The sequence below is a fragment of the Aulostomus chinensis genome, chromosome 22 (genome assembly GCF_037954235.1).
Source record: "Aulostomus chinensis isolate RoL2024-O1b breed Wild chromosome 22, RoL_Achi_v1.0, whole genome shotgun sequence".
NCBI lineage: Eukaryota > Metazoa > Chordata > Actinopteri > Syngnathiformes > Aulostomidae > Aulostomus > Aulostomus chinensis.
In genome coordinates, this window is record NC_141341.1 from 4,253,689 (window position 1) to 4,265,000 (window position 11,312).

Consider the following 11,312-nt stretch of genomic DNA (forward strand, 5'->3'; position numbering starts at 1 on the left):
CGGAGCTCATATTATGGTCTGGCGAGGACAGGAAGGAGACGGGGAGGGGGGGAGGCCAAACAGAGAGGGAGACAGGAGGCAGGAAGATGAAGGGAGGAGTGCTGTTGTTCACTTGACTGCACTGAACCAAATGATGTGAAGAAGGGAGGAGAGGGGAGTTCAAAGGAGGGCTTTTAAATCACCCAAAGGTCTTATTGCAGCCTTCCCTTGTTAGAATAAGAAAATAAAATCCCAATAGTCACAAATGTGTTTTTCAGTGTGGGTTATTGTGCTCTGTGTCTGTGTGAAGATTTCATTTTTCACCCTATAAATTGTTATCGGAGCCCTTTTGAACTCCGTTTGGTCACTTTAAGACTAAATTAGGAATAAATTTAGGTTCCATTTTTGTAAAAATTTTGTCATAAACTTTGTTTATAGAGATATAAAAGATTTTTTCTTTTTTTTTTTTAAATCTTATTTCTACATTCTCCATTTTTCAAGCTTAAAGACATTCAGTGGAAGTCGGACTGTTGTTTTTTTTCCGATGTTAAAACATAGATCACGTCAAAGCCTCTTGTTCATCAGAGTTTAAAATACAAAAACATTGATCTAATTTAACCCAGTTTGGTATCTTAATACCGGTGGAGATGAATCAGGGGGAAAAAAAGAAGTTTCTTTTCGCTGCCTTTCTTTCTTTTGCATTAAAAGTCATAAACTGTAAATCACGGTTTGTTGCGGAAGCAGTTTGTGACCGCAGAAGTGTTCTTTCATCGGTGACCTCAGATCAGCGCAGAACATCTGATGTTCTCTCAGGAGCGAATGCAAGGAGTTTTTTTTTTTCTTCTTTGCTCATGAACCTAAGATTCTCGATGGATCAAATTGTTGTTGAATAAACCTCCTGTGTCCTGGAATGAGAATGCGGACTGACGCCGTTTATCTGGCCTTGCAGCTGCATACGGAGCAAACATCCTTGTCGGAATTCATCTTTCCTTGTACTCCGGTTGTCTGTTCAACAATTGGGGTTGGCTGCAGCTCACTCAAGCTACCAGGTTAGCAGGCGAGCTCATGTAGCAACCAGGAAAGTCAACAGACTCACCTCGACGAACTGATTCGTCATCAAGCCTGAAGGTGGGCTCTCACGAGGCTGCTGTTCAGCTGTGCAGAGCGCCAGCGTTACGCGGCTCATTCCGTTTACGCCGCCATGTTGGCAGGAGGGACAACTGCCACCAACATCAATTTTAAGGTGCCGGAGTTCACTGCAACCAGGTACTGCGAAAGCATCCACCCTGAGACCACTAATGTGTAGAATTCTCACTTTAACGCTAAATCTGATATCCGGGTAGAGAGACGAGAGGGAACAACGGCATCTTGTTTCTCTGCTTAAACGATCGCGCTCTCAAAATGAAGCCGTTTTATCACAGCCCCGACGGCGCAGCCCAAATACCTGACATCCATGTTGTGAGGAATGATGAGTTCTGTGTACACGTCCAAACACACCGACTTTTTAATTAACCTTTTCAAATGTGAAGTAATCAGTTATCTCATGTACTGAACTGTTTGTTGTGTTCCTCAAATACAACCTTTCATGCAGCTTTGTGAGACGCCACCGTGCGTAAACACATATCTGTGAACTCACACTCCCATACACACGCACACACACACACACACACACACTGATCTATCAGATGGATGTTTAAATTTGATTCACCGCTAACCCGAGGACACGGTGATGATCGAGTGCACGGAATTGGTGTTTGTCCAGCAGCCTGTATGAAGATCCGCCAGAGAGCCTGAAACGTGTGCACACGGCGTTCATGCAGAGAATAAAAACGCTTTATTTTAAAAATCGATTCATCCCACAAAGGCAAAAATCCAGCCAATAAAAAAACAGTATCACAGGAAATCGACTCTTTCCTTCAGCTTCCATTCTGCCTCAATTTTTGGCAACCCGGCATGTCAAAATCTATAACACAGAAGCAGTGCCTCCACACGAGGAGCTCCATTAGACCCAAATGCCACGCAGCCACATCAGCTTGCGTTTTTATAGATCTGATGTCATATAGCAAGTCCAACTAGCGAGACGCCCTGTTCAACAGCTTTCAGCACATGATGGGTTCCAGAGTGTCGGAACGGATGAAATAATAATATCAAATCTGAGGGTGGGGGTTTTTTTTTTGTTGTTTTTTTTTTGTTCTTCTCGTCTCCTCCTTTAAGAATCAACGATTGCACTTGCGCAGGCATTTCAATCAAGCCATCTCCCATTTTTGCTACAGTGAGCCTCCGCTTGCCTCGAGCGACTCGGAGGCAGCGCCGTGTGGAAACTTGTTCAACTAATCCAGCAACATGCTGATCTGTGGCTCAATCTGCCTTCCCACTGAGCCCTGCAATTTATTTGCCTTTATCTGCACCGAGGGGAGATGAATCACAGGCAAACGGGCGCAACCCTGCTCTCAGACTGTTACCCATAGATGCATATGTAAGTACAACGGGAGAGGAACTGCTCACATTCTCGACTTATGGGAAGAGAAGAAAAAAAAAAATCACTGCAGCAATACGAGAGTATACCTGAGTGGAATTGGTGAGATTAAATATTTACTGAGACAAATGGGATTTAATTCGAACCACAAACAAAAAAAGAAAAAGAAAAATACACGCACTGAGGAGCTACTTCATGCATGCCAGCTGATGTAGTACAGGCTTGTGTAATATTACACTTCATGGACATTGAGGCTTTATAATTGAGTTCAATTGACAAACCTGTCAGTTTATTTGAATTCATTTCAGCTCTAGCGGACAACACAAACACACACACACACACACACACACACACACACACACACACACACACACACACACACACACACACACACACACAGGCAGCAACTTGTGTGTTTTTTTTTTTTTTAATTGTAAAACCTGCAAAGGGGAACAACAATTACAATACATGTCAAATGTAGAGGATTCAATTTTTTTTTTGGTAATTTTTTTTCTATTGACGTACAACAGAGTGAAATATAGTGACTTAAATAAAAAATATAAAGAGAGATAATTATCGTCTGAATCCCTCAGCACAGTCTTTTATTTGGCTTTATGTTGCAGTGTTTTTCTTCACCCACATCAGAAGCTTTTCTAGATACAGCAAAAAAAAAAAAAAAAAAAAAAAAAAAATATATATATATATATATATATAGTTGTTTTTTTCCCCCAAAAAAACCCAACTGCTGGTGTGCAGCCAGACACGTCATCATACACAGAGCGGAGTTTGATTGGTTTTTCTCATTTATTTAGTCAGGCGAGGTTCACTTACAGCGATGTGTGTGTCCCCCCCCCCGAACAACGATGGCTCAATATAAGATGGGAACAAAATAAAACACAACCAAATTAACATTAGCTTGAAGGGAGCCACATTAAATCAGGCACATTTATTTTCCAAACTACAGTAACATTCACTGGCGAAGCAACTGCTGTGGCTTTGAGGCATCAAATGGATTTCAAATTGACATTAATTAATTATGAAATATATTTCCACATCCTCACATTGCACTTTTCTTCTCCCTCTTTCTTTATGTCTAACTGGAGGAAAAGTTTTATGGAGTTATAACTTCCCCAATAAGGCTGCATAATCAGAAACTGACGAGGTTTACAACTGAATTTCGTAACTACAAAGCATAAACCTTGATGTGTTTGGCTCTGTATTTGAGGCAGAACAGCTCCATTCTACCTCAGGTTCTTCAAGTGACAGAGACCAGGATGAAGAAAAGTCCTCAGGAGGAGGAAGGGTGGCGTGCTGGAGGAGTGCAACTAGCAGCACACGATGTTTGTGGCTGCGTTCCCAACTGGGAGCATCACATGGACACGTGATGTGATGATGCCATCATTTAAACCCGAGCTATGACTTTTTCTTTTTTTTTTTTGTAATTTATTCAATTTTTGAAGAGGTTGCACTTCCAAAAGCAGTTGTGCACACACTGCCATGGGGATGACGTGGTTTTGTCAGACAACCCAGGACTTGGCCCCGGGTTTGAACGCTGGCTAATAAGTTCCGTGTCAAACAGAAGTTTATGGGACTAACAGGTTTTATTCAGTTTGCAAATCCTCACCAATGAACATCACTTTTAAGATTCTTCAAGCATAAACCCAGAAGTTAGCAGTGCACAGCTACGTAACGCCAAGCTGTGACTAAAGCGCGACCATCATTAGCTTCCCGCTTCTGCTGATTTCGGCCCGATGATGTTTCTGGTCTTGTTCACATCCACTTGCTAGCAACCGCTAAGTCACATAAAAGCTTTGGAATTGATGGGAGAAGTATATTCTGACCTTTTTTTAAAAAAAAAAATTCATAGAACAAAACATTAAAATATACTTCCTGGTTTTAGGAATCATTCCTGCACCCCTCCATCGAGCGGTGGTTTATCAGTGAGAATAATGGCACCTTCCAGCCTGCTGGCAGGGGAGAGTTTCTCCCTTCTGAAGCCGGCTAATGATAGCAAAAAAAACCAAATGATAATGCAGCCATTTAATGGACTGATAACAGCCACAGTGGAATTGCATGAATGTTACGCCCATATGTGCACACACTGAAATGAACTCATATTTACACACACACACACACACACACACACACACACACACACACACACACACACACACACACACACACACACACATATACATCCAATCAGACTCGCACACAAATAGCCTTCCCCTGAATGTAATCCACAATAGCTTAGCGGTGAGTTACAGCCTATTATTCCCCTGCGACACATCCAGCTCCCTACCATGGTTCCTCAGGCGCTCAGCACTCACATGAGGCTGATTCTACCTGGTGGATGAGAGGCAGCCAGGGAGGACATGTGCTGCTTATCAGGATATATAGGCCCACAAATGGAGGTGTGTGCGCGTGCGTGTCTTGGAGAGCATCCATCCCAGAGGTGTCAGAATTATCTCTCAGGGGCCAGAAAGAAAGAGGGAGCGACAAGACGAAAGACAGAGATGGATGAAGAAGAGGAGGGAGCGCAGAGAGAGGAAGGGCGATAGATATAGAGAGAGAACAGAAAAAGAGGTGGAGAGAGACAGAGATATGTGCAGAAAGATGGAAAAGGAAAGGAAGGTCTGTCAACGCTGTGCAGGGAGGCGTGTAAGACATGGTCAGTGTGCCAGTGGCCCGATCCATCCTACAATTACAAGGGAGCTGGACAGACAAACAGACACACACACACACATGCACACACACAATTTGAGGGTCTCGGAGATCACTCCCTGATCACGTACACCATCTTTCTATCCTCTGGCCCCCACGCACGTGACAGAAACATGGCTTTGCAGCCGACAGCGTTCTGGTTAAATTCATGTGCATCTCAACGGGGATTAAAGTACAGCAGGTCCAGCAGCTCAATAACTCGTAATAAATACAGGATTTAGTCTGAAGGTACAATCAATTAACGCCGGCAGCACATGAACAACACGTGCAAATACTGTGGTTGAAGCTGTCAGTGAGCTCTGCTGTACGATCCAGCACGCGGGGAGACTTTAGAAACCTCAGTTAACGGTAAAATAGGTTTATCTGGTGGAATGCATCGTTCCTAATTAGCGCTACACCGGGGACGGACATGTGCAGGGCAGGTGTCACTCCGCCCATCTTCTTCTTCACTCATCATCTCCAGGAAACGATGCAGTAAATGATTTGTGGGCTTTTACAATTGTTTTTGCATTAAAGAAAAACATTGCTTTTTATTTCACATTGTTTTTCAGTGCTGACAAACTGTGAGAAGCGTACAGAATAGTTTTACTCACTGACATCAGAAAACATCCTAATCTGTTGTGAAACGTCATTAAATACCAGCGACTTCAACATCCTGCCTCTCTATAAGACTCATTGTTCATCTGTAAAAAGTCCACTGTATCGGTCAGCTTGCTCTACAAGCCTGGAGGAGGAGTGACAACGTCAGTCACACACGTGTCCTCTTCCCGCCCTGTCCTCTTCCTGCTGTCACATGCTTCACGCTCCTGCTAGCGGGATGCAGCGCTACGCCGACGTCATTGATAAATTCACTTTCTCTTTAAGAACAAATGCATCACCGCTATGGTCTTACTTGGTCTATTAAGTGCCCGTGTTGTGATTTATATATATATATATATATATATATATATATATATATATATATATATATATGTGTGTGTGTGTGTGTGTGTGTGTGTGTGTGTGTGTGTGTTTTCCAAAAGGAAGGACAACGTTCTCAAAAACATTTGTTTTGTGGTTCTGTCTTGGCTCATACGACCGGAACAGATAAACACTGCCGTAAACGTGACATGTTGGTCATGTAAATCTGTTTTATGGCGTGTCACCAACATGGTTTTGAAGGTCACACACACACATACATACACACACACACTCTATAAACATCTCCTGTCCTGCGACATTGACAACAACAACAAAAACCTGGATCTGGTCAAAGATTCACATCTGTTCCAAAATGTAACGGGCCGTCACTGGACTGAGCTGCTGAGCTCCAGCCCTGCACCGAAATCCCACAGATACATTCTCATGACCAAGCAGCTGAACAAATGCCACCAGCGACACATCCTCCACAGTGGAGGCTACACACACACACACACACACACACACACACACACACACACACACACACACACACACACACACACACACGCTCCCTGACAAGCTTCTTTATCTCAGGAACAGCATTCTTTCCAATTTTAGCAGTGACGGTCAGAGTCATCTGAGTCTCACTTGCTACACACACCAGGATACTGACACATTCACGGCACCATGCACACACACACACACACACACACACACACACACACACACACACACACACACACACACACACACACACACTTATGTGTACACTTATAAGACTTAAATCTTTGTGAGGACCTTTATTTACATCTTGCATTCCCTAGCATCTTACCCTAACCATCTCAACTAAATCGCTGAGCCTGACCTTAACTCTACCATGACCTAAATCTAACGCCGACCCTCAAACCAGGATCTGACCTTCAAGCCGCCCTTTGGAATGTTAAGGACTCGCTGTAATATCCTGACTTTCCAAAATTGTCCTCACACTGTTGGTTAAAAGAAAAAAAAAAAAAAAAAGGTCCTCACTGTGTAGTAAGTACAAGAACACACACACACACCGGCATTCTCAAACATACCTCCTGCGCACACACACGCGCACACGCACGCCAGGCTGGATAGCGGACTTGAGCCAACACCTGCTCCCATGTCTGGGACTGTGAGCAGGTGAGGAAAGACTCAACTGCTGTGACAAGCTAAAACACAACACCATTCCTCAGGGAGGGAGGGAGGGAGAGGGAGAGGGAGAGGGAGAGAGAGAGATGGCAGCTGCGATGCAGGTGGGTGCAGGTCTGTGGATTCTACCTGATAATGATGGCAGGAAGAGAGGAAGTGAGAGGATGAGACAATGAGAGAGGATAACAGGGGCCGGGAGAAAGTGAGAGGAGATAAAATAACACACACACACACAGCTGATGTGTGTGTGTGTGTGTGTGTGTGTGTGTGTGTGTGTGTGTGTGTGTGTTTGTGTGTGTTGCAGAAAGTGGAGGTTAGAAGTCAGCAGGTAAATCTTGGTGGGAATAGAAGAGATTGACACTGAGTTGAGGCGGTCTGTGTCGATCTCTGCGGTCTAAACTGACTGAATGACCTCCTGATTGACTGACTGGCTGGAAAACCTGGTCTGATTACTGATAGACAGCCGACTGACTGACCGACTGAGTTGATAAATCACATGCTTATGTTTCCTGATCACCTGACTGATTGGATCTGCGACATGCAGGGGATCCCTGCTACCTGTTGATCCGTCTGGAAGCAGCCGCGCGGGATTCCACCTGGCTGGATGGTGGGCTGATCTATCCACTTACTGGCTTTTAAGATAATTACACTGGTGATGTGCAGATGGCTGGGATATCCGCAGGCACCAGTTAAGGTCATTAAAATTTACATTCTGATTAATAGTGGATGGGCCTCACCGCGGGGGGAAATATTAATTACGTTCCCTAAGAGATGAACAAAGCAGGCAGCAGCGATTCGGAGCCTCGGAGAGGCCAAAGAGGGGAAAAACATCTTGAACTTGTTCCCATAAAATTAGTCAAAGCGAGGGAAGAAGTTACTTTGTTCATTTTGGGGCCACAAAACGTTGTGGGAAGTTATACTTCATGGGCACAAACCAATCAAATTAAGGGAACAAGTTATGTAAAAAACAAAACAAAACACAACTCAAGAGATGGAACAAATTATGCTTTGTGGCCAACAAGATGGACCTCCTGGTAACTACGTATCTCTTTCCCCATTTGAGTCTTTGTGGCCCCTCCAGGCTTCCGTACGCTGATCCTCCATGGAACTTGACATTGGAAGGATTAGGCCTGATTAATTATGAATAACTTTTGGTAAGCTACACAGATATTTTAACGGAAGATATGTTGAGCTTGAATAGCACAGTAGTTCACTCTGGAAGTGCTTGAGGATTACTTTGATGAATGGTTCAACCGAGTCCACCTCCGCACGGACGAGCACGAGTCACCAGTAATCCCACTCCATTAACAGCTCCCAGGACATATCGTGCTGCACTCGGGTCAGTGATATTCTGCTTTCAATTGACGGGAAAAAAAAAAAACAATAAAAAAAAAAACAAGACTTAATGGAAGAAAAGCACTTGTCAGAGTGTTCCGTGAGGAATTGCAGCAGTTACATGAAAGCCTGGAATTCACCCAGGAACAACTGTCCTCCCTGACGAAAGAAAACAAATCCCTCCAACACTCCGTTAGCTCCCTCATGACTCGGCTCGCCTCCACTACCCAAGAAAAATAAGAACATGAGAGAAACCGTTCGACCCGTTTAAGAGACAACCTTGTTTTATCTGGCGGCGGTGACCAAACACAAGATGAAACCAAACTTAAATGTGTAACATCTGTGGAATTGGCCAACGTGCAAAAAGGATTTCCAGGTGCTCAGCTACACCAACAAATTCAAAGCAGATGTTCGGCTTCAATGAGAAACCCTCACAAGAACAACGTGAAACAATCACGTCCCGTCAGTGCCAGGTAAAGAGGCGGAGCTACAAGTTCATTTAATCCACAGAAACTTTGACGCGTACAGGACAACCCCGTCCAAGATCTCAAATAGAGGATGTCTCATATGAAATATCATAAAACACCAAAACCTTAACGACACAAAAACCTCCATTTACACCCAAAATAATGGCGACTCGTCCTTTCTTCACCTCCCTTTGCGCTGTCAGACATCTGAATAATAACCAAGGATTTATTTCCTCCACAGGTCCAAACAGTACAAGTAGCTGCCTGTCATAGCGGCGACAATTCATCATCATCCAAATGGAGTGGCGTTGATCTCGCCCATTGACCAGCAATTCAATCATTTCCCAAATTTCCCAAACACCCCACTACAATGAGTGATCGCCATAATGTCCTCCTCACCTGGACCATCAATCATCCTCAAAAAAATCATAATGGTGATTAAATACATGTTTGATACACCACCCTGACTTTGACAACTATATTAAAACAGAGCAGAGAAGAGAAACACACACACACACACACACACACACACACACACACACACACACACACACACACACACACCAATCCTGTTAGCTTAGCTTTAGTTTAGCAGGTTCTAATTGCAGAATGCACAGGCAGAGTTGATGAGAGAGTCATGAAACTTGTGGGGAGTTACATATAACAACAACAACAATAATAATAATAATGATAAGAAGTACCTTCAGGCTCAGAGCAGGAGCAAGACTGAGTGACGTTAGCTTAGCCACGAACAAGCTAACAACAGAAACACCGGATTCCTGATCAGAATCTTTCAGAGTAAAGCTCCAAAATTCACTCCTGAACTTGATTAAGCACTGCTGCTTTTATTTTGAAGGCAGGATCACTGCGCTGGAAAAGGTTTTATCAATCCCTCAAGTTTCCTCGCAACAGCGAGCAACCAAGGGTTCGAGGATCCCCAAAGCCTAATCCAAACACGGTTGGCGCTTGAAAAACATTGTGATTTAGTTGAAGTTCTGAAGCTCCCCCCCCCCTGCCCCCCACCTACAAGCAGAGACGTCATCGCACCTTTGAAACATCGAGTCTGAACGCCCCTGTTTCCCACCTTCTTTGTCAACAATCTCTTCTCCCTCTACTTCACTGCCGCCATCGCTGCTCGACTCAGCCGCTTCATGAACTCTTACAGGACGACTTGAGTGACATCCCCGATGCCTCCTCTCCGCTCAGCATGAAGTCTTCCAGAGTTCATCGCCTCCTGTGTCGGCAGCCATGATCCTTGTCACGCATCGCCACCAATTAACCCTGTCAGGCTCAGTCCGCCCTCTCTGCATTGGCACATCTGGACGTCACCTTCTGGGTTGTCTTCTTGGGAGAGCTGGAATCCCACTTTTCCTCTTTGGTCCTGGTTCAACTGTACAGATATTTGTTCGGCTTTAATCCAGCGCTGCGCCCACCGCCGTTCCAAGCGTTTAAGTACGCGAATCAGAAGAAGAGTTCTGGCAGACGGCCGGGCCACCTGCTACCCCGATCAGCGAGATTACAACCACCATAGAAGCTGAGTGGGCCAGAAAATGGAATCAGTCTTCATCACCGTCCAACCCTGAACTGTAAATACGCATGATCATCTTTAATGTGAATGAATGTCTCAAAAAAAAAGAAGCACCAACACAACGTTGTCTGATCCGTAGGTCACAAACGCTCCATCAGTCTTCAACAGCCATTATAGACCGGTGACGTGCGAACTATTTCTTTACTCCAGCGAGCTTTGCACTTGCTCTCGGCTGCACCTTTGAAATGCGCTTTTTCTCCTTTCAAGTCTTTGTCATCTTGATTTCATTTTTCTTTCCATCTCACGACGCACATTTCTGGTTTTATTCTCTTGGAGATCTTCTCTCCTCGCTGGTTTCTAATGCTCTTCTGCAGTGGTTGTCAAGCACTTTGAAGCTGCAATTTTTTTGCAATGAGTTGTGCTGCACAGAGAATGTTGATTATTATCATCCATCGTCGTCTACCGCTTATTCCTGACTAGTAAGGGTCGCGGGGGGGCTGGAGCCTATCCCAGCATCTACGGGCGAGAGGCGGGGTTCACCCTGGACAGGTCGCCAGTCCATCACAGGGCCAACAGACAGAGACGAACAACCATTCACACTCACATTCATACCTACGGTCAATTTAGAGAATCAGTCAGCCTCGTCCCCAATTGCATGTCTTTGGACGGTGGGAGGAAGACGGAGTATCAGAGAGAACCCACGCAGGCATGGGGAGAACATGTAGACTCA

General features: G+C 44.6%; 1 protein-coding gene across 1 annotated transcript in view; it reads right to left on the bottom strand.

Annotated features, from left to right (window-relative positions):
• pvrl2l (PVR cell adhesion molecule related 2 like) overlaps positions 1-11,312 on the bottom strand; it is a 302,926-nt gene that overhangs the window by 72,835 nt on the left and 218,779 nt on the right. The window lies entirely within an intron of this gene.